The sequence below is a fragment of the Protopterus annectens genome, chromosome 9.part0 (assembly GCF_019279795.1).
Source record: "Protopterus annectens isolate FY-2018-M chromosome 9.part0, PAN1.0, whole genome shotgun sequence".
Classification (NCBI taxonomy): domain Eukaryota; kingdom Metazoa; phylum Chordata; order Ceratodontiformes; family Protopteridae; genus Protopterus; species Protopterus annectens.
In genome coordinates, this window is record NC_056743.1 from 322343801 (window position 1) to 322368607 (window position 24807).

General features: G+C 40.9%; 1 protein-coding gene across 1 annotated transcript in view; it reads left to right on the forward strand.

Annotated features, from left to right (window-relative positions):
* Positions 1–24807, forward strand: part of ZZEF1 (zinc finger ZZ-type and EF-hand domain containing 1) — a gene marked incomplete in the record, with an annotated part of 3903331 nt that overhangs the window by 3660550 nt on the left and 217974 nt on the right.

Below are 24807 nucleotides of genomic sequence, written 5' to 3' on the forward strand. Positions count from 1 at the left end.
GTGCTACAGTATGGTAAAGTGTTAGACTAATAAGCTAGTAAAAGTGCAGTAGAGGAGAGAACTAGCAGATCTAAGGGAAAAGTTGAAGAACTGACTTTGGCACTGCTCAGAAGCTTACAAACAGTCCTGAATACAACAAATCTGTATCTGGAATAGACGAGTTACAGGAAAGGCGGGAAACAAGCGCAAACGCAGGGTTTTAAACTAGAAAGTTGAAAGAGATGGAAAGACTGCCCAAATGGACAATAAACTGCAATGTCTGGGCCAGAAACCACTCTTGTGGTAGATAGGCTACCTAGTGCTTACCACTCCCACTGATAAGCTAGAAGGCTTCCCTCCAACACAGAAAGGCTTGGGGGGCTCAGAAGCTTACAAACAGTCCTGGATACAGCAAATCTGTATCTGGAGTGTACTAGTTACAGGAAAGGCAGGAAACAAGCTTAGATTTTATTTTGTAAAGTAGAAAGGGAGAAAGGAGAAACGGAATATAATTCAAGGTTAAGGACATAAGTGGCTTGCCCTTCTCAGATGTTCTCTCTGTATTAGCTAGAATGAGCTAGTGACACTAGACTGGGATAGAGCTGGGATACAGCTGAACAGATGGGACTGGTAGGAGTGTCTGAAGTCAAAATAGGATCTCACTGTATTCGGTTCAGTGAGCAAATGAGACCCAGGAGGAGTGTTCACACACAAATTTACAGGATGTGCAGGCAATTCCAAAGCCATCAAGATTAATACCAAAACAAGAACAGGGACGGAGGGTGGGGAAACTAACTGCAGAGAGCGAGAGACCACAGTATTCTTTGAAACAAATAAATAGACAAATAAATAACTGCAGAGAGACACAGACCATAATATTCAATGAAACAATTAGACAGAAAAATAAAATCTTATACATTTGTAATCACACTTTTTATCAATGAATGTGGGATGCTGTCAAATGCTTTTTTGTAGTCTATCCATGCCATACTTTGATTCTTCCTCTTTTTACACTTCTGCATTATGACTTTAACAACAAATGATCCTTTGTTCCATAAGACTTTCTTTTGTTACCCCTTTGTTCTATTGCAGTGATAGAGTTTTCTTCTGAATGACTAAACTTTGTCAGCATCAGTTCCAGTGTATAGTTTATACATCATTGGAAGGCAGTTTATTGGTTTATAGTGTTTACGATGTCCTGCAGGTTCACTCTTCAGGAGGCGTATCATTTCTCCTTTTGTTAACCAGGTTAGTGTCTGTACGGGGTGCACAATACTTTTAACAGAGGTTAGATACTGCATCCGGGCCTGGAGTTTTCTAGGTAGGAGTTTTTCTTAATTTTATGTCAATTTCCCTGGCCGTTACTTCATTCCATTTCATATCCTGTACATTTGAAGTTCTTATTCTTTTATTACTTCTATCCATTCAGCACCTTTGTTATGTTCCACAGGGTCTTTGTAGATATTTCTCCAAAATATGTTTGTTTCTTCTTTTTTGGTGGTGTTTCTATTCCTTTTGAATTATTTGCCAATTCTTTATAAAACTTTTTGGGATATCAATAAATTGCTCATTTTGTGCTTTTCCTCTGTATTTATCTGCATATTGTCTACGTTTTTCTGCCTGTGCTGATATCTTTAGTTTATTATTTGCAATAGTGTGCAAATGATCCTGATCTCTTATGATGCTGGGCATTGCTTTTATCACATCTATCTTTGAGTATTTTTGTTGATCTGTTCCCTCTTCTGTACTCTTCTAACAGTGATACCCAGGAGGAGTGTTCACACACAAATTTACAGGATGTGCAGGCAATTCCAAAGCCATCAAGATTAATACCAAAACAAGAACAGGGACGGAGGGTGGGGAAACTAACTGCAGAGAGCGAGAGACCACAGTATTCTTTGAAACAAATAAATAGACAAATAAATAACTGCAGAGAGACACAGACCATAATATTCAATGAAACAATTAGACAGAAAAATAAAATCTTATACATTTGTAATCACACTTTTTATCAATGAATGTGGGATGCTGTCAAATGCTTTTTTGTAGTCTATCCATGCCATACTTTGATTCTTCCTCTTTTTACACTTCTGCATTATGACTTTAACAACAAATGATCCTTTGTTCCATAAGACTTTCTTTTGTTACCCCTTTGTTCTATTGCAGTGATAGAGTTTTCTTCTGAATGACTAAACTTTGTCAGCATCAGTTCCAGTGTATAGTTTATACATCATTGGAAGGCAGTTTATTGGTTTATAGTGTTTACGATGTCCTGCAGGTTCACTCTTCAGGAGGCTATCATTTCTCCTTTTGTTAACCAGGTTAGTGTCTGTAATGGGTGCACAATACTTTTAACAGAGGTTAGATACTGCATCCGGGCCTGGAGTTTTCTAGGTAGGAGTTTTTCTTAATTTTATGTCAATTTCCCTGGCCGTTACTTCATTCCATTTCATATCCTGTACATTTGAAGTTCTTATTCTTTTATTACTTCTATCCATTCAGCACCTTTGTTATGTTCCACAGGGTCTTTGTAGATATTTCTCCAAAATATGTTTGTTTCTTCTTTTTTGGTGGTGTTTCTATTCCTTTTGAATTATTTGCCAATTCTTTATAAAACTTTTTGGGATATCAATAAATTGCTCATTTTGTGCTTTTCCTCTGTATTTATCTGCATATTGTCTACGTTTTTCTGCCTGTGCTGATATCTTTAGTTTATTATTTGCAATAGTGTGCAAATGATCCTGATCTCTTATGATGCTGGGCATTGCTTTTATCACATCTATCTTTGAGTATTTTTGTTGATCTGTTCCCTCTTCTGTACTCTTCTAACAGTGATACCTCTTGTCTTAATTGCTTTATAGTTTTCTCTATTTGATACTTCCATGATGGCATTTGATTTCTCCACTTCCTTTCCCTTATTGCTCTGTGTTTTTGTAGTAAGACCATCTGTTACTAGTTTAGCTGCACAGTAATAAATCCTATTTATTTCTTTTATATCGCATGAATTTCTATGAACAGCCCTGATTACTGTGTTCATTTGTTTTATCAGACTTGTAACATTTTGAGTCTTACTGACCTTCTGTAGTCTATTTCTTTAATTGATTTTAATATGTCTGTCTCTATTAAATCAAGCGATTCTTCTCTTAGATAATTTTTTTCTAAACTAAGGACACATTCTTTGTTCTTTATTTCCTGGGGACATTTATTTATTATTTATTTCACATTTGTTAACCGGGTTAGTCCAACTGAGTTTGCAAACAAACCCATTTTCAGTGGGTACCCAAGGGGAAAGAGCCCCAGCAAACATAAGCCAAGATAAACATACAGGACAAAAACTATTAAAAACAACACTGCAAATACGAAATTAATTGTAAAGAGAAAAACAAAAGAAAAAAATTATGAACATTAAGGCTTATACTGATAGTCGTGGACTAAAATTTACTACATATGAGAGTAAAAACAAAAAAATAATCGTTGTTCAAAAGAAGGGCAATGTATAGACATTATCTGATAGTGTGGAGAATGGGAGGGGGCTATAGTAGTAGAGCTGATGGTTTAGGAGATTAGTTTAAGCAGAAGTTACTAAGAAAGAAAGAAAGTTAGGATATGCAACAGGTTATACAGTGGGAGAGACTAAGACTACGTGTGGTGAATGCAACGGCCTAAGTTCAACTTTAGTAGGTGGGATTTAAACTCCTTTTTAAAACAGGGAAACTAAAGGTTGGCTCTAATATGGAGAGGGAGTTTGTTTTAATTTAGTGAGACAAAGTGTTTGTAAAGTAGTTCGCCAATATTCCTTTTGGGTTTATAAACTGAGAGACGATGCTAATCAGCACTCCGGAGAGGCCGGGGAGGTGAGTAACATGGGAGGCGACAGCAGGGCAGGCAAGAGGGGTTGTTGAGTGTGGAAAAGGTAGTGTGGAGTTGCGATTCTAGGAGAAGGTGTGGAAATTCCAGCCACTGAAGTTTGTTTAGTGAGAGGCAGTGATGTGAAGAGAGTGGTTGGTTTAGAATAAATCTTGCAATTTTGTTGTACGTTTGTTCCAGTTTCTGCATTGAGGTAGTTTGGATATCGGTAAGGACGGGGGATGTGTATAGAAGACTGGGTAAGAGAAATGCTTGAGCAAAAGTGCGTTTAGTGGCAGTAGTGAGGAATGTTTTTTTCCTATAAAGTAGTCCAAGTTTTTGGTGGGTTTTTCGATGGCCTGTTATATGTGCAAGTAAAATTTTAGTTGGTCATCAATTATTACCCCACGGAGTTTGGTGTGTGAGGCAGGGGAGATAGTGGTGCCATCTAGGGAGGAAAGAGAAAAGTTGGATTTAAGGTGAGAGAGTGTCTGAGGTAGGAAGAAAAGGAGTTGAGTTTTCTTAGGGTTAAGGATTAGTTGATTGTTTATGAGCCATTTTTCAACAGAGATAAAGGAAGTCTGTGTTAGTGAGTGTAGTTTAGACATTCGACAGAAAGTTCCAGAAAATTTTCCTGTGCCGCAATCTCCTCAGCTTCACACTGTGTCATCCATTGCTCTTTCTTGTAGGAACTCAATGGCCCATCACTCCACAGCATTGACTGTGTCAGAGTTGCTACAGTTTCTTGATGTTCTTCGTGTTTCACTGTTGCATTCATCACATTTGAGTTATCTGCCTGCAGGTAGCCCTCAGCCGGCCTGAATACCAGAGTCTTGGATTCCTGCATTGGATGCTGTCTCTTCTTCCATGACGTCAGGTCGTCAGGGGTATAAAACATGCAGCTGATGCCATTACATCAGTTTTTCTTGCCGTGCGGTGCCCGAAGCAGAAGCAAGTTCGCAAGTGCCTGTCGGCCGACTCCTGAAATTCTTGTTTTCGAGTTTCAGAACCGAAGTCTTCAAAAAAGCTAAGTACTTTGTTGGGGATCCCTTTTCTTGCTCTTAACCGATGTCAGTAAAAGTTAGTAATTGTATTACCTGTGGCAAGCAAATACCTCATAAAGATTTTCATTCGTACTGCATTCTTTGCTTAGGCCCAGACCACGACGTCCCTCGTTGTTGTTTTTGTGCCTTGTTCAACTCCCAAACTATTCGTCGTCGGTCTATATTTGCAGCAAATTATTTTGGTACTCGGTATAACTATCCAGAAATGGCTTCGGTAAGCCATCCGACTACTGATATACCGAAAAAAAGTAAGGATAAAGACAGAGACAGGCCGCATAGGTCCAAAACTGCTGATGACGCTTCCATTAAGCTAGTCAGTCGCCAGTCCATCGGTGCTCAGTGAGGTGCTTTCGCAGCCCCTGATACCCACTGCTTCAGATTCGCAGGCCTCTACTGAGACCCATTCGGAGTTTGGTATGCCAAGAGATGCTTCTTCGACTATGGAACCTGCGGATGTCGCTACCTTGGATGGGTTCGTAGCCGCTGTGCAGGCACCAGCTTCTGAGGGTGTATTCAGGCCTACAGACTTGCATTTTAAACCGACACCATCTTCTTCATCCAGGCCTAAAACTCGACCCACACCTAGAAAACCGACGTCCAAACCGCATGCTCAGGCCCATATGCAAATGGTTGAAGACCTTATTACCTTAACTCATTCTCTCCGGGACAGCTCTTTTGAGTGTGTGCCTTTAACTCCCAGTGGGTGTGGCTTAAACCTTTAAAAAATGAATCACCTTACAGTTATAGAAAATACTCATTGAGAGAGGTCAAATATCAATACAGTTGTGTTTGCCATCACATATGCTTCAAGACAAAATATCCTGGTACCTTTTATGCAACATGATTTTGGAATTATTAATGCAAATGTGAACAATCGATATTTGACGCCTAGAGGAGCAGTAGGAGGTAACAGCAGAAGACGCCTGGAGGAGCCAGCCTTCCCCCTCCAAGAGACCAAAACCTGATTTTCCTTCTGATTCTTCTGATCAGGAATCTGATATTTCTGATATCTGATAATTATGTTTCTTCTGATTACCAGGATTTGCCCATATCTACCTATGAGGATTCTGATTCTGAGGATTCCATTCCCTCTGCTTCTCCTCCAGAAGATTTTTCTTTTGGTGAAACCTTGCACACTCTTAGGGAGCATTTCCACTGGGAAAGCCAGGATTACTCTGACTCCAAAAAGAGGCTTAGGGAATTCTTACTCCTCCCTCAACACAGGCCTTTAGCTATCCCGCCTGTTCTGGACATTGTGGATGATGCTTTCTTGGAATCTAGCCTTAACCCAGACACTTTACCTCCAGCTCCCAGAAAACCTGGCAAGTATTACAGAGTACCTGACTCTCACATGTTCCTCTTCAAGAATCCTACTGCAGATCCAGAGACCATTTCCCAAGGACCAAAGGGCATTAAGGCTACTGCTGCCAACAAACCTACCCCTTCTGATAGAGATTCTAGAGCCTTGGACAGATGGGGTAAGAAGATATATACTTCTGCTACTTTGGCCATTAGGGCTTTCAGTTGCCAGTTTCATATGTTACCAGTACCCGCAGCATAATATGGGACTACTTAAACAGAAAATGATGTTGATTCCTGACTGTGCTGAACACAAAGTCGGTAAACATACTTTGCAATGTGGTTTTGATTTTTTAGAAGCATCTTGCAGGGCTGCTGTTACTGGGTCTGTACTTAGAAGGCATGCTTGGCATAAGGAGCAAAACTTGCCAGATCATGTTAAAGCTAAATTACTGGATGCTCCCTTAAACCAAGACTGCCTGTTTGGCAACAGAGCAGAAGTCGTCCTCAAAAAGATGGAGGAAAAAGCTAAATCTATGCAAACTGTTAAAGATTTCCTGCAAGTACAGCCTCCCAGATTTAGTAGGCATTGGCCTTCAAAGAATTGGTCCTTTCCAGCCTCTTCCAGGCCTTCTCAGTCCAAACCCAGGAACAGCAGACCACGTAGGTTATGGTCTCAGGCTACGCACAGGCCTAAGCAGTGGGGGGCTCCCACTTCTAAAGCAGGGAGTAGTAAAACACCCCCCTTTGGGAAAATGACACAATGACTTAACCTTAACCCTTCCAAGCCCTGCTCAGCTGCCTGCTCCCTTAGGAGGAAAGCTTGCCCTGCATGCAAAAAACTGGGAACTCATTACCCAGGACAAATGGGTTTTAAATATAGTTTCCCAAGGATACAGATTTCACTTCCTCACCCTACCAACTCCAAACGGTTGGCAAGACCTACCCCCAAATTCATTGGGCAGAGGCTCAACAGCAGGTTCTCTCTCTCTCTCTTCTAAGTATCAGGGCTATTCAACCTGTTCCAGCAGAAGAAAGCAGACAAGGTTTTTATTCAAGACTTTTCCTGGTACCCAGAAAAGACAGCTCCTGGCGTCCTATCCTGGGCCTCTCTATTCTAAACACCTTTTTGGTAATCCCAAAATTCAAGATGCTAACACTTCAACAGCTGCTTCTAATGATAGGCAAAGATGCCTGGTTGGCAACCTTAGACTTAAAGGAAGCTTACCTGCACATTCCAATAAGTGAATCTTGCAGGAAATACCTATGCTTCGGGGCAGGCTCCATGCAGTTTCAGTTGTCTGCACTTCCCTTTGGCTTATCTACTGCGCCCAGGGTATTTACAAAGTGTCTAGCTCCAGCCATTGCATTTTGTAGGCAGAGAAATATTCAAATATACCCATACTCTGACGATTGTCTGATTCAGGCAGAAAGCCAGGAATTGCTATTAAAATGTTTGGCATTCGTAAAGAAACTTCTAAACTCACTGTGCACCGTAATCGAAAAGAAATCTCAGCTAGTAACCTGCCAACAAATTGTATTCCTTGGAGCAAGCTTGAATGCAACTTCCCAGATGGCTTTCCTCACTCCAGAGAAACAAGTTTATTTGACAACCCACTTCAAACTACTGGCCACAAAGACCCAGCTATCTGCAAGGAAAATTCTGCAAGCCCTGGGGTTCATGGCCTCTTGCATTTTATTAATTCCATATGCAAAACTGCATATGAGGAAACTGCAATGGCATCTAAAAAGCCTATGGTGTCAATATTCTCCGGACCTGGAATCAATGATTCCTATCATTCCTTGTATAAAGACAGAGTTCCTTTGGTGGGCAGAGGCCTGCTACCACAACAAGGAGTTCCCTTTCACTCTACCCCCTGCCGCCCAAACCCTAACAACAGACGCATCAGATTATGCATGGGGGGGTACACTTGGCAGGGCAGTGCATTCAGGGCAAATGGAACCCGAGACAGATGCACCTGCATATCAACCAAAAAGAAATGTTAGCTGTACAGAATTCCCTGACAGCCTTCAAGGACCACATTCTTCCAGGACAATTATTGGTAAAGACAGACAACACCAGTTATGTGGTAAGCAGAGGGGAACCCACTCGTACCCTCTTTGCAGACTAGCCGTAGCTCTGTGGAACAGCCTTGAGCTACCAAGTGCACCTACAAGCTAACTTCACTGGCAGATGACCTAAGCAGAAATCTCATGGACCCACACGAATGGAAACTGGAATCAAAAATATTCAACCTCTTGAGGAACAAATGGGGGACCCCAGAGATAGACCTGTTTGCCTCCTCTCAGAACTACTAATTGGACAAATTCTGAACAAGGACTTCCCACAGTCAAGCTTGGAAAGTGGATGCCCTGTCCTTTACCTGGGAAAGCCTCTCAGTTTATGCCTTTCCCCCTCTGCCTCTCCTCTCGGAGGTTCTGCTAAAGATCAAACAGGACAAACCAAGGACAATACTGATTGCACCAGACTGACCACGCCAGCACTGGTGTACCCCCTATTGCACAGTATGACACTTTTGGAACCATGGCAACTGCCTCAGACACCTTCCCTTCTGTCCCAGCAGGCGGACCAGATTCTGCACCCTCAGCTTCAAACCCTGAACCTTAACAGCCTGGCTAATTCCTTGAGCTCTCCAATAGCATCCCTCAATAAGCAGGTGGCGAATGTCATTCTGGAGGCAAGGAGGCCTAGTACTAGAAATTCCTATGCTGAAAAGTGGAAAAGATACTGTTCCTGGAGTCAGACTTACGGGATGGGCACAACGGTGCCCAGCTTACCTCATATTCTTCAGTACTCAACAGAAATGCTCCATAAGGGCCTATCCTTCTTGTCTATTAAAATGCATGCCTCTGCCATTTCAGCACATTATAATACTGAACCACCCCTCTTCTCTCACCCCCTGCTAAAGCAGTTCCTCAGAAGGGCCAAAAATTTAAGACCCCCCAGAGAGCCCCCCTACTCCTGCCTGGGACCTTAACTTTGTATTGGAAAAGCTCACTCTCCCTCCTTTTGAGCCAGCTGCAACTGCAGAGCTGAAATTCCTTTCTTGGAAAACAGCGTTCCTTCTAGCCATCACTTCAGCAAGAAGAGTGCCTGAATTACAGGCTGTCATGGCAGTGGAGCCCTTAATTATCTTCCATGCAGACAGGGTTATCCTCAGGACTAATCCTTCCTTTATGCCCAAGGTGGTGTCTAGTGTGGCCCTTAATCAGTCCATTCATTTGCCTACCTTTTTCCCGAATCCACAAAACAAAGGAGAACGAATACTGCACTCTTTGGATGTGCACAGACAACTTGGATTTTATTTGGACAGGATTAAGCCTCTCAGAAAATCTGAACAGCTGCTAGTTGGCTTTGCTGCAGGGGCAGAGGGGAAGGCCATTTCAAAGCAAACCATTTCTAAGTGGATAGCCCATTGCATTCATTTCTGCTATAAGCACCATGGAAAACCTACCCCCAGGGGATAAGATCACATTCCACCAGGGCTGCATCTACCTCTACAGCCTTTCTTAGAGGTGTCCCTACCAGGGACATCCTAGACGCTGCTACCTTGGAGCTCTGTACATACCTTCACCAAGCATTACCACATGCCTATTTTTTCTAAATCCAGAGCTGGTTTTGCCACTGCAGTCTTGCAGGGCTTAATAGCTGGCCCTAATGCTTCCTCCTCCATTCCTTAGCTTTGGGAATCAACCTAAATGTGATTACTGCAACAGTGAAACACGAAGAACATAGTACAGTTGTTTACACTTACCATAAATGTAGATATTCGAGTGTATTCACTGTTGCAGTCCTGATTACCTTCCCTCCAGCCCCCTTAATCTACCTTTCCTTCTTGTGTATTTAAGCTTTCTGGTGTATTTGCTTTTTGTTGGAGGGGTACCATAACATATAATTGCTTCCCATTGTGGGGGCACCTGACATCTAGGGCAAGAAAAACTGATGTAATGGCATCTGCTGCATGTTTTATACCCCTGACGACCTGACGTCATGGAAGAAGAGACAGCATCTGATGCAGGTATCCAAGACTCTGGTATTCAGGCCGGCTGTGGGCTACCTGCAAGGCAGATAACCCAAATGTGATGACTGCAATAGTGAATACACTCGAATATCTACATATGGTAAGTCTACACAACTGTACTTTCCTTCTCTTCCTGTGCAATTCCATTTTTGTACTGGTTTCCTACTGAAGGCTCCTAAGTATCTTCATATGGCAACTGATCAGATGCTTCCTGCTCCACTAGTTTCTCCTTAATTTGGGGAGTCATTATTCTGTAATGTTAGATTTTCAACACTAAATCCTTCATCTTGCAGGTAATCCATAACTTCAGTTAAAATTTCTTTAGCTTCTCCAGTACTAATCCTCTTTTCTATTTCCCCCTTTGTTTTCTTATTTTTTGTAATGTAAAATTTAACATATCGGGATGCCTTTGCCTATATTTCTCTTCAGATCTTTGGTGCTTCTTTTTTGTATTAATTTGTTTTGCTTTGTCCTTTGCATAAATATTTCACCATAGTGAATCTCTTTTTCTTTCCCATGTCCATATTTCTTCAGATATCTCCTGTTCCTTATATTTCTCCTTACTTGGGGGACTTATTGTTACATCATGCTGTGACATAACCTGTGTTAGCCTTTCTACACCAAATTCTTCACTTTACAGGTATTCCATAACTTCAATTTATATTTTTTAACTTCTACTTTACTAATCTTCTGTTCTACATTCCCCCTTTGTAATCTTATTTTTTGTATTGTGACATTTTCCATATCTGGGCGCCTTTGCCTATATTTCTCTTTGAATATCTTTGCAGCTGCTGTTTTGTGTAAATTAATTTGACTTTTTCCTTTGTGTAAGTATTGCAGCCCATATCAGGTCTCTCATTCTTTTCCATGTCCATATTTCTTTATTATAACTTTCAAAAATCTGTAGATTTTGTTCTTTATATTTTCACACTTCCTCAGTCACTTCTTTTTTCCAAATGACCCAAGGTTTCTTATCCATATAATGTTTTTCTTAAATCTGTTGCATTAATGAACACATATTTGCATTTCAAGGTTTTAACAGTTTTTCTTGTGTTAAGTATTTTTCTTTCCTCTAATTTTTGTCTTAATCTTTTTGTATATCTTCTGTCTGGAAGTTCTGGGCTTCTTGCATAATATCCAAAGAAAATTGCACTAGATCCACAAAGATTACTTGTAAAACAAACAATAGATCTGGGAAGGCGTACAATAAAGCTCGCAGACAGTCATATTATCTTCCTTTAATGTCACAACCAAAGCACAAAAACAAAGCTCTGCATTAACGTTCTGAACACCTTCATCAGATGTGGGCCAGAAAAAGCCACCTCTTTGTTGACCTCTGAGCTGGGTGCAGAAGAGGTTGCTTTTTCCAGCCCACATCTGATGAAGTTTTACAAACGAAAACGTAATTCAGGACATTAATGCAGAGCTTTGTTTTTGTGCTTTGGTTGTGACATTAAAGAAGGAGAATTTGACTGTCTGCGAGCTTTATTGTTCACCTTCCCAGGTCTACTTCTTGCATAATGGTAACAATACATAATTTCTTTCCTATCCCCAATAGTCCACTGTGTCACCTGTATGGCTGTTTTTTGGCCTGTCAGCTTTTGTGATTTTTGTGGACTGCTACTTCCTTCTACAACAGGGGAGCCATCTTCCCCTTGAGCCTGGCCTAACCTTATGCTTGGAATGTTTCCATGTCTTGAGGATTCTGCACTGTCATTTTTTTCCTTCCTAGCACCAGTGTGCCTACCTGGACTGGGCACTTTTTTATCGTGGGACTTGTGCACCCAGCTATCTTTTTTTGTTTTTTAATCTACTTCTGTCCATGATATTTGCAATATAAAATGCATTCTATATATCATTGTCATCATCAGGGTCTGCCTTGTGAAGGTACTCATCAAGACTTGAGGATGAATTCATTTCCAGCAAATAATACTCTCCTTTGCTTGCTGATTTTATCATGTCTCCATTCGGACCCCATCCATCTCTCCATTCAGACCCCTATCCTATCTCCACTTGGACCCCTACAAGTATTCTGCTGCTAACTTACATTGAGACTCATAGGATCACAGGAGGTTACTAGGCTAATGGCCCAGGGGTCTTTACAAGCCTAGCCAAGAGTTTTTCCCCAATTCACCTTTTGTCTCGCTCTGTGCAATTCATGGGCTAATTGTGTGGAAGCCACTGAAGCTTTGCACTTCTGAAGCACTTTATGTCAATTTAACAATGAGCAGTAAGACCTTTAGTTTTGGGTTTTTGTTTTTGTCAATTTAGCATAAGGCCACAAAGTTTGTTAACCACCTCCTGACATGCTGACAAATTTTGAATTCCCTGGAAAGACACTAGAAACTAAGCCAGTTATTGAGGCCAGTCATTTTTGTTCATAATGTAGCAGCATTCTTGGTGAGGGTAGAATGCTGCTTAATATAAGCCACATAACTGCCTGAGACACGTATTCAGCGAGGTCAGTAATATGTCTTTTCATATAGTCCAGGGAGATACGTCTTAGGTCATTAATGCCTACACAGACTATGATAGAATTATACTGGTACCTGCAGTGTAGTGACTTGAGTGAGTGCTTAACTTGGCTGATCCTGGCTCTGGATAAGCATCTAACTGTTATCTTCTCCATGTTCAGTCTGGTGAGTAGGGTATGTGTATGTTTTATAATGGAGTCCCCTATGACAAGAGTCCTGGGTAATGTTTTAGTTTGCCTTAGGGGCTTTGCTTTTGGAGCTTCACTGGGTGTAGGCATATGTGTGGTGTTTGAAGTTGTGTATGGCAAGTGCTGTAGATATTGCTGAGGAGAGGCATTCCTGTTTATAGGTTTAGAAGGTCTCTGAGGTTTGGGATGATTGCTTTTTATGCCTCAGCATAAGTTGGTTTGTGTGTGTGGTGGACATTGTATGATGGATGTATTGTGTATGTACTCTTCAGAACCTTGTTTGTATGTGAAATTTTTGCCTCCAGTAACATTTTATATGTGCATGCTGTGTTTGTTTAAGGTTTAAATGGTTGTATGTGAACATGAGACACATGCTACATTGTTTCAGGATGCCTATATCTACCAAGCTGTCTCCAAAGACATTTGGAAATTGCATATCCCTGTTGTCTGGACCTGTGTTTAGGTGGGCTGTTGAAGGTTCTGGTCTGGGTTATACACGCGTCTCCTTGTGTTGTCTGTGGGGTCAGGCACTAGACTAGGTTAGATTGTGCTAATATTTGCTAGTAGTGCTGTTTAGCATGCAAACTAGCTGATCTAAGCTTGACTCCTTATAGTGGTTTGTTTTAGACACACTTGGTTACACCTTTTTATGTTTGAGATCACTTCTGTCCTCTAACATGATTAATTTGTATAATTGTACTCCTTTGGATAGTGCATAATTTGTCAGTACAGTTACCAAATGCACATCATGGGTAAAACTGTGCTTTGAGTATGCAGTCATGTATCTTAAGAAATGGGAGTTGTAGGGGCTGAAATGCATCTCTGACAGCACTGCCTTTTAAATGAAAACAAAACTTGCAGTTTAATGTTTAGAAGTACTTGTGGGGGGACCTGTTTTTTGTCGCAGTTTAGGTGGAAAGTTTAGTATCCATGGCACTTCGACATTTTAATGTGCATTCAGAATGTGACATTTTAACATGCATTCAGAATGCTGTTCTTTTAATGTTTGACGGCTGTTCATATGTGCCATGACTACTGTTAGTCATGCAGCCATTGTGTATGCAAGTGTGTTTACATTATGAATAGATTAACATTTTTTTAAAACAAAATGAACTTTTTGTATAGCCCCAAATGCTTCTGTCATTACCCTTTTCATATCAGATATTGCACTTTGAACAGTAGCAAAGAATGCAGTTTTTGAAGGGAGGTAAGATTGTTTACATTCACATTGCCTGTATGTTTCCAGAATTCAGTTCTGTTTGTATAATGTAAAGTCCTAGCTGATGCTAAGAGATTTTGTTGGAGTAAAATGTCATCCTTTTCCCACTTATGTAGTTGAGGCGGACGAACTGAAGTCATAAAGCTGCTATACTTTTCTTAGTTATGATAGCAGTAGTCAAAGTGATAGGCCGACTTTTTCAGGTGGTACTCGTACGGTGTTCTGGTTGTAGTCATTCTTGAAAGCGCTCCCTGGTATGGAGCAGTGAGTTAAATAACTAAAATTTTGAGGCACAATGCCCCATTAACCTGCTTGTAACATGGATCTATTTAGGAAACAGGCCACCTACATTTTCTTCATGTTAGTTGGTATTGTGATATTTGACTTGTTGCTGGCAGCCTGCACTTGAAAATTTTGATCTGTGGTTATCTGGTACACACAAGTGCATATTGCATGTATAAAATGTAAAGGTCATGTCTAGCCTCTCTATTTTGACTGGTGATAAGATTAATTAACCAGTGGTCATGAAACAATATTTTGAATGGGGTGAAAACACCCATGTTTCTGTGGAAATTTGGGTGAGAATATTCTACCAGAAATACCTGGAATACACTAGTACTTCTGAACATAAGTAAGAGTGATGCAGAGAGGAAGATTTACACATTAGGTAATACTCTTCTGGACCGCAGGGTTAATTGACTTTGAATTTCAAAAGTACTAATTTTCCTGATTGTCGCTAAATGAAACTCTTACTTGGTATGCAACGACACTGGTCACATATATAATTAGGGTTTTCAGCTCTACACTTGATTTCAGGATGAGCATGTTTAAAATGTGGCCTACTAAGAAGACAAAAGATTTCAGCTCCATGCACCCATTACTGAGTTGAGGCACCCACTAATTCTGAGGTGACTACTGGCACTAGAACAGCTTTTAGGACTATTTAATAAGCTTGGAGGTTTTTGAAAGTGTATTAATGTGGATGGGTAAGTGTAGCTGTTCAGGAACTAAATATCTAGATGGGAGGGGCCTTTTGTGAGATTGTATGACCAGATCCAGAAAGGAGAGATGGGTGCCATGGTGGCCTGCTGTTTGTTCTTGTCAAAACTTGTTTGTTTGGTTGAGAACGTATTCACCATTGGTTTGTTCTATCACACCTTGTTGAGTAGACAGTTTCAAAGTCTTCAGTACTGCAAGGTCATGGGAGATTGTATTCAGTACTGTGTTTTTCTGTCTCCCATATGTCACATACTTGTTTCAGTATTATCTTTAAACTTGTATTCTTTCTAGTTCTGATTTTAGTAGGGTAATACATTGTAATATTCAGCAGCCCATTGACTAAACCAGTTTCTTTTTTGTAATACTTTAATTCACCTGTCAGACTGTGTGCTCTCATTGGTGTGTGTTCTGATTGTTTGAAATGAATTCTACATTGGAACAGTCCACTTTTGCTGTGCTGACAAGGTCATAAGAAGGCCAAAACATGCATGCCCACAGCTAGTGGGGTTTGGCTTTATTGGCCTGAATGTATCCACAAAGACTTTAGAAGAAAAAAGTAAAAAGTCATGAACATTCAGAAGCCATATAGCTGAAATACTTGATGCCCTTAAGGGGTCATTTGCATATATCCCATGGGCCGGGGTTACAGGAGATTTAAGGTATCACACAGTGAGAACTCTAGCTTGGCTAGGATTTTCTTGTAGTTTTGTACTAATTGGCTTGTTTGTGTGACCTTTTTACTTTTTTGTTTATCAGGGGCCAGGATCCACCACATTATGCACATACTCAGGTCATTGGATGTAAATGACCCGAGACATACCTCCATAGACTATATGAAGTGAGACGTTGTGGAGCTCTCGGAGTATGTATCCCAGGCTGGTATGAGCCTAGAATTGAGCAGCATTTTACCTTCTCAAAGTATGATGTCACCGTTTGAACAAAAAATGATTGACTTTAATAATTGGCTTAGTTTCTGGTGTCATTCTAAGGGGGGTGCAGTATTTGCCAGCATGGAAGGAGATAGTCAACAGACCATGCTGCTTTGCAGAGTTGGTCTGCACCTCTCTCCTCTAGGGTTTTGAATATTAAACTTTGTCCTTTCCCATAGTGCCTTTTTTAGGCAATGCTAAACTGAAAGTACTTTTGACATAGCAAATCAAAGCCAAGAAAATGTAACGATATTACTGCTCAATTGTAGGAGTCTAAACAAAAAAATCCACTCTCTAGAAGCTCTCTTCACCCTAGAGATTGCTGACATCTGTGTGCTCACCAAGGCATGGTCTAAAGCCTGGAGAACACACCGACTGTGCAGTGCCATCCACAGCTGCTATACAGACAGGGACTAAAGGTGGAGGTGTCTCAATTTACATCAAAAATAAATATACCTCAAGGCTGGTCAAACAGGACAATGCACATGAGCTTTTAAACATTCAAATTACCATATGCAAAATCCAGTACCACTTCCTTGCACGCTATAGGTCCCCCCATATGACCCAGTAAACTCATACCATGTATTTAAACTTATTGGAAATACTCACCATCCAACTCAATACCATATTCATGGGTGACTTTAGTTACCCCACTATTAACTGTGAATCACATATGACACCAAACGTGCAGGCACAGAGATTCCTCGATTTTGTAAACAGAATTTCCTTGGACCAGATTGTCAGTACACCAACAAGGGGTGCAACTATACTGTATCTGGTCCTCAGTAATATATGAGACTGCTGCACTCCCCTTAGTGTAATGTCTTCTCTGGTAAGGTCAGATCACAGAATGGTCTCCTTTGAAGCAAAAATAAAACCTGGAACCTCTGTTAACCCTGGAATATTCAGGATCTACTTTAAAGCTAACATCCTACTATTAATTGATAGCCTGGCAAAATTTTAGCACCGCATAAACCCTGAGAACACTGCTGCCACAACTGTTAACTGAAGCCCTATACAAACATGTTAATAGCTGCATAGAAGCAGCTGTACCCACCAGGAAGAAGTACAGAACTAACTGAAAAACAAGCCACCCTGGCAAAATCACATCATCATTAGGCTGTATAATGAAAGGAAGAAAATCATGGCAAAAATTAGGAGGTGCAGCATCCAGCAGGATAAAAAGCAGTCTCTTCAAACTAAAACAGCTTGGACAAATAAAGTCTACCAAAGCCATATTTGAGGTAAATTTGGTCTCCCAGGCCAAGGACAGCCACAAGGCATTCTTTAGCTATCTGCATCCTCAAAGACAATACACAGGTGTATGCAGAGTTTATTGTACATGGAGCCACATATACTGAGACAGAAGATACAGCAAATCTACTAGCCGACAAATTCATCTCCAGCTTTACTTCTTTCTCCACATTGACCTTCCCTCAGGAAATACCATCAAATATAACCCCCTGTTGTCACTAGGGAACAGGTCTTTGGTTTTCTCTCTAAGGCCATGAACACTGCATCAGTGACTTCCAAGATGGCTGCACATTAACAGATTAATTATAGCTCTCCTAGTGTGAAAACAGCAACTCAGAAGAAAAGGCCTGTGGACTTGTGTTTCTGGGTAAATTTCAGTAACTGGCTAGTAAGTGCACTGCCTGGATGCCAAGAAAAAGGAAATATAAAGGACATGAAGGAAAATCAGCTACAAAAGGTGATGAAAAACACTGAATGGGAAGAATACTGCTGTTCAGCAAAAAAGCAGTGCAAGCTTCAGACGTGACTTCCAGTGACCTAGAGGAAAGCGTAAGACAGCTGCACATAGACCTGGTTAAAATAAATGAAACATTGACCGAGTACATCAACTCAAGCAATAAAAGGCTGGGAAAATGAAAGAAGCTTTAAACAGATAATCAGATGAGGTGATAAAACTGCAAAACTCAGAGGTTGAAGTGAAGAAAAGGTTTGCTGAGTATGAGACTGCTCAAGAACAGATGTTTCAATAAATAATCGAATTAGAGGACAGAGCATGTAGGGAAACCTGAAATTTTCATCTGCACCAGTGAAGCTGGAAGGAACACACCATATTAATTTTTATGAAAGCACAAATAAGCAACTGGACTGGTATTCCCCAGCAGGAGTTGTTAATTGAAAGGGCACATCATGTGTATGCTCGAGACCTGGCTATGACAAAGCAACTTAGACCTTTAATAGTAAAGATGCAATCCTACCACCAGAAATAGTTAATTCTGACAAAACTGTCGAAATACCACTAAGGAAAGCACACAACAAAACCAAATAATACCAGGAGCAGGAAACCAGTAGAAATAATCCACAAAATAGCATAGTAGGAACTTTAATATCCGCTTTCGTCCAGAGACTTCTTCAGAAGAAGTCTCTGGACGAAAGCGGATATTAAAGTTCCTACTACGCTATTTTGTGGATTATTTCTACTGGTTTCCTGCTCCTGGTATTATTTGGTTCTGATAAAACTGTGGCAGAAGGACAAAGTACTAAAAGTGAGAGACAGCAGAGTGTTTGTGGAGACTGATTACTCACTGTACACCAGGCAGAAGAGGAGTAAATCTATTCCACTATTCAGGGAATGTTGAGAAGTAAGCATGCAATTCAAACTGTTGCAGTCAGCCATCTTCAAAATATTTTTCACTGAAAGGACAAAATCATTTTTTGTTGAAGTACATGCTAAGGGGGAAATACATAAGTTTGTTCAAAAAAGTGAGCTGTGAAAAAGGAGATTCTACTACTTGTTCTTCTGGTAATAAAGACTGCAGGGAGATTCTGCCAGTGAAACATTTTTCAGTGTTTCAACAGAAAATACTAGAGAGAAGGAAGGGAGCACAAGAGTTGACTAGAAGAATTGAGAGTACATTGCAAATGAAGTAGAGACAGGATTTGGGAGATGGAGATGAACAGGAATAAAGCCGGCAACTTGAAAATTTGTGAAATAAGACAGGACAAAAACATCTGGAAATATTGGACATTTCCAGAGTTTGTTGGACTTGTGGAGGACTCTAAAGTATATGCCCTACTTCATGTCATTAATGTTAAGAAAAATATTAGGGGAGGGGAAGAGGAGAGAGAAAGTTAACTGTAAGTAAAAAAAATTTTTCTTAGTAGTACTATTTTATAGTCTATGATTTTCTTTGCATGCTGTAAAGTTTTCTCAGTTGTTTTTAAGTGTAATGGGGATACTGTTATAAACAGGTGCTCCTGTTTTTTTCTCCCTTCTCTCTTGCTTCTTGTTCAGTTTTAAAAATTGTAGGCACTGCAGTGTAAAACAAAGTCTGGTTAAAAGAGCATGACAAAAGAAAACTTAATGAGCTTTTTCTCATTCTTGCATGGGGGAATGACTGGATTAAGGTCCTTAGATCTAGTAACAGGTTTTGAGAGAAGGCAAGTAAATGAAAACACATTAGGGTGGCCACAGTGGTGCAGCGGTTAGTGTTGCCACCTCACAACAAGAGGTTCTCTGGTTCGATCCTTGGCTGGGGTACATTTTGTGTGGAGTCTGCATGTCCTCCCTATGGTCGTATGGGTTTCCTCCGGGTGCTCCGGTTTCCTCCCACATCCCAAAGACATGCTGTAGGTGGATTGGATACTCTAAATTGGCCCTAGGCATGAGTGCGTGCATGTGTGTGCCTTCAGTGGAATGTTGAGCGCCGAGCTGGCAACTCAACACCATAAAACTCCACTGCCAATCATGAGCGGAGAGTGATTCACTGTGGTGACCTCTAACTGGGGAAAAGCTGAAAGAAGGAGGAGGAGAAGTAAATGAAAACACATATTGGCTATTATGAGGCTTTTTTTCTAGCAAATAAATGTATGCTTAGTAGCAATTTTGTATCTGGTCCTCGTTTCCATGGAGAGATATCTGTCAGAGAAATTGTCTTGAAAAAATAAATTGGCTAGGAGATGATGCTCTCTGAACGCATTCAGGTGTTTTTCCTAATGGGAGAGCCATAAAGATAAAACGAAACCAGACAGCATTTAGCAGAAGCATAACCTTTCTTTTAGTTTAACTCAAGTCTGTGGGTGTGGCTGTCAGTTTGGGACATTTGTTCCTATTAGGAGGGGAAAAATTCAATATTTGAAGATGGGCATAGTTTGGTGTGTTAGTATTAAGTTAATAGGCTTATGGGGTATTGGGGGTGTTTGTTTTTGTTTGTTTGAGGGCTTTCAATAAAACAAAAAGCTTTGTAAGATGTGACATGGGCTAAAATGGATATGACCAGAAACAACTGTATAAAAGCTCAGCCTGCCAGACAGTGTATGCATGTAACGCAAAAGAGGGAGGTAGACATTTAACAAAAAGCTGTTCATAGGTTCATAGGTAGGTACTAGGTTATCGGCCCTGGGGGCTATACAAGCCTAGCCAAAAAGATACTCTAGCTTTTGCCACCCAAGAAAATTATTTTCCTGTGCCACTTGTCGAGCAGAGCCACAGAGGCGATCCCTGGGGTGAATTTCCCATTTCCCATTTCTCATCCAATCATCAAGATTTTTCTTGAAGAATGCTAATGAGGAGCTTTGCTTGATATAGATAGGTAGTTTATTCCAGAGTATGGGAAGTCTCTGGGACAGGAATCTATCCCTCCGGCATGTTCTGTTTATTGTGGTGACAAGGTTTCGGTCCCTAGAGCATGTAGCTCAGAGGGATTGAGATTTCTTTAAGTGGAGCATGTCCAACAGCTCTGGGTTTGAACTAGCTTTGTATGTTAGGCAGAGATCACCTCTGAGTAGGCGATATGCGACGGAGTAAAGCTGGAGTTTTTTGAGACGGTCTGCATAGGGCATCTGTTTGAGGCCAGTAATCCTCTTTGTGAGGTATTTCTGTGGCCTTTCCAGTTGTTGTAGATGTCTTGTGAGGTACATACCAAAAGGGGCATTGTACTCTATAATGGGTCTAATGAGTGATGAGTAGAGGGGAACAATGACCTCTTTTTTTCTGGATGAGAAACCTTTTGTGATGAGGTGTGCCACGTAGAAGGATTTCCTGACTACTGTGGCAATGTGTTTATCAAAGGAGAGACTACTGTCCACCTGTGTCCCAAGGTCTCTTATCACACTTTCGGTGTTAAGTATACTACCGCCTATGTTGTAGTTCATGGGTACAGAGTTTTTACCAAAGGGGATGACAATGCACTTTTTGGCATTGACCTTGAGGCCATGGCTTTAACACCAGACATCTGTCTCAGTGAGTCCCTTTTGTAGGATGTCCACATCGTTAGGAGTTTCGATTATGGCTCCTAGTTTGCAGTCATCTGCGAACTTATTTAGCCAAAGACCTTCTGTGTTAGCCTGTACTTCAGAGAAGTAGATACCAAACAGGAGAGGACCCAGGACTGAGCCTTGTGGTACTCCACTTGTCACTGGTCTTAAGTTGGATTTGGAGTCTACTACTTTCACAGTGTGGGTTCTGTCAGTGAGCCAGTTGGCAACCCATCTTGTGACATAGGGATTTATACCTAGTTTAGTGAGTTTATCTATAATTCCAGAGTGGGGGATGGTGTCGAAAGCCTTGGCAAGATCTAGATAGGCTGTGTGAACCACCTTACCCTTGTCTACGGCTTTGGTGACTGCTTCAAAGAAGTCTTTCAGGTTTAGGAGACATGATCTGCCTTTTACAAAACCGAACTGGGTGGGATCCAGAGTTTGGAGATAATGTCTTTGTTTATAAGTTCCATGACCTTGCAGACCAAGCTCGTCAGGCTAATGGGGCGGTAGTTCCCAGGGTCCGTGATGACTCCCCCCTTGTGGAGTGGGATAACCGTTGCTGTGTGCCATTCAGCAGGCACAAAGCCTGAGGTGAGGCTATGATTGAACATGGTACTTAGGTGGGGTGCCATTTCATTCTGTAGTTCGTGTAGAACGCAGCCTGGGATGTTGTCTGGTCCCATGGATGCTGTGTTCTTGGCTTTGGAGGGTGTGGTTTTTACCTGTGCAGCTGTGATTACAGGAACTTTGCATTCTTCCAGTATAGAGATGGGCTCTTTAGGGGGTGAGAGGGGGATAAAGTTAGCACTGAACCTATCTGCCAGGATGTTGGCAATATCAGTTGGGTCTGTATATTTAGTGCCATTGTGCTGTAACTCAGAGCAGATCTGAGTGTTGCCATTGAGATTCTTGACATAGCTATAGAATACTTTGTGGTTGTCTTTAGAATCTGTGGCGATTTTGTTTTCGTAACTAGCTTTAGAGGATTTTATCAGGGATCGCAGCTTCCTACTGAGGCTGACCAGTGAGCTCCTCCACTCATGGGATTTTGCTCTCTTTTGCAAGAGTTTTTTCCTTCTGTTGTACAGTTTGTTTATGGCAGGGGACCACCAGATTGGCTTCCTTTTTTTGGAGGATAGCGTCTTGGTTCTGTTTGGGATAGCACGATCCATGCACTCATGTAAGTGCTTATAAAGTGCAATTGTGTAGGATTTAGTAGTCGTAACTGTATTATCCATCTGCATGGGTGTCATGAAGTTCACCACTTCTGTCTTAAGAAGCATGAAGTTGGCTTTGGAGAAATTTTTTACCATGGTTTCCTTAATAGGGGGTGGAGACAGGATGTGGATATGTAGGGTAATTAGCTTATGGTCGGATCGGACCAATGAGGCGTTGACTTCAGGTGTGGAACACCAGTCACTCATATTAGTAATGACTAGATCTAGGATATTGTTGCCCCTGGTGGGGGTGTGGATAAGTTGATCCAGGGCATTGGAGTTTATGAATTCCAGAAAGCGTTGAGCGAAGGAGTTGGTAAATGAGTAGTTTTCCCAGTTAATGGTGGGATAGTTGAAATTGCCCATTATTATGGTGTTTGGTTGAACCCTAATATTTTCCAGTACATCAAGTAAAGAGGAGTGGGAATCCTGGGGCATGATGGGTGATCTGTAGCAAGCTGCAATTTGGATTGCAGTTTTGCCCAGAGTTAGTTGCACTTGGATAACCTCGGCTGCATTATGCTGAGCAACTAGCCTGGAGGTGTGGATATCCTTAATGAATATAGACACACCTCCGCCTTTGGTGTTCCGGTCCAGGTTACATGGCCGAAACGTGTGGTATGAGTTATAGCCTGGTAGTGCAGGGGTGCTCTCTGCAGCCTTGAACCAGGTCTCAGTCACTGCACAGATATCAATGTTCTCCATTTTAAGGAGTGCCTCGAGTGAGTGCATTTTGGGATTTAGACTTCTAGCATTGAGTAGCATCACCCTCAGTTTTTGCTCGCCTGTTCCTGTTATGGTGGTGAATTTGTCATTTGCACCTTGCCTAAAAAAGGCACTATAGGGGCGGCAAGAACCTTAGCCAGTATCCGGAATCCCAGGGGTGACAGAGGTGCAGGCCATCTCTGTTATTCATAAAAGGTGAGAATAATAACTTTTAATGTAGTGATGTTTTCTGTAATGTCTTTAAATGTCAATGGTCTCACAGATAAATATAAAAAGTAGTGAAGTATATTAAAAAATGTAGAGTGCAGGTAGCTATGCTATAGGAGACACACTTGGAAAGAACTGAGCATATGACTTTGATGAAGAAAGGTTTTCAGGATAGTTATTCAGCAGAATATGTGGGACAGAGGAAAAGAGGAGTACTTACAAAAATTGCAAAAGGAGTTCCAATAGTGATCATCAGGATAAAAAAAAAGATGATGACAGTAGATTTGTTGCAGTAAGGGGCTGCTGACAAGGGAGGAGGATTACACTGGCGTGTATTTATGTTCCTAAAACTCCTATAATGGATCTTAAAGGAAAACTCCACTTTGGAACTCAAAAAAAATTTTTTTTTTCATTGCATCTTTGTTTTTGAGCTATTTTAATGCCTCAAAATCACTCAAAGTGCTTCTTTTACAATTTTAGTGTGCTTCTGTCAAAATGGCGGATGATGGGGCCTGCCTTGGTAACGTGATCTTATTTTCTAGCTTTCCTTCCTTCTTCCCAGAATACATTTCAAGTCCTCTTTATATGACTCATGCCAGAAATAAGGAAGTGGTGCTGTTTTCTCATGCCATTAAAATATAATGGCAGGACTGTGAAGTACTGTCATCTAAACACACCTTCTGTAAAAGAGCTGCTTCTCTGTTTACCTGACTGAGCCTCATTTATCTGTCTGTCAGAGCTTGTTCTAGCCTATAAGTAGCTGTTAGCTACTTGCAGCAAAAGAAAGCAGATCATTTTTTTTTTGTGAGAGTCCTAACAAACTTGATAAACCCTCCCCCATATTCTCATTCTGAGGTGTGAAAACTCTCACTGCAGTAAATAATCCTTGCTGTACATTTACAAGTGACAAGTAGTAGGACTGTAAACTTAGTCTGTCTGCTACTTCCCAATGCCTTCAGTGCGGGGATTGTTCTCTCTCATGAATGATGCAGACTTGAAATGTGCTTTACTAGTTCCTCAATTATTTCGGTCATGCTCCCCCTCCTTTTTTCTATTTCATGTTTATTTATACTTTGGTAACCAGAAAAGTGAACTGGTCCCAGGACCCTTTTCAGCCACAACATAAGCTACACTGGCAAAGGTAATTATTAAATGCACCTATCAGTACAAATAAAAACAATACTGTCAAGAAGACATTGACCAAGATTGCATGTGGAACACACAGCCAATGTGTGTCAGTGACAGACTAAATCATTGAGCAACATTTACTAGAATGTATACATTAATAATGCTTAGCTATACTATGTTATTTATTATAAATAATATATTGTATGCGCACACACACACACACTATATATATATATATATATATATATATATATATA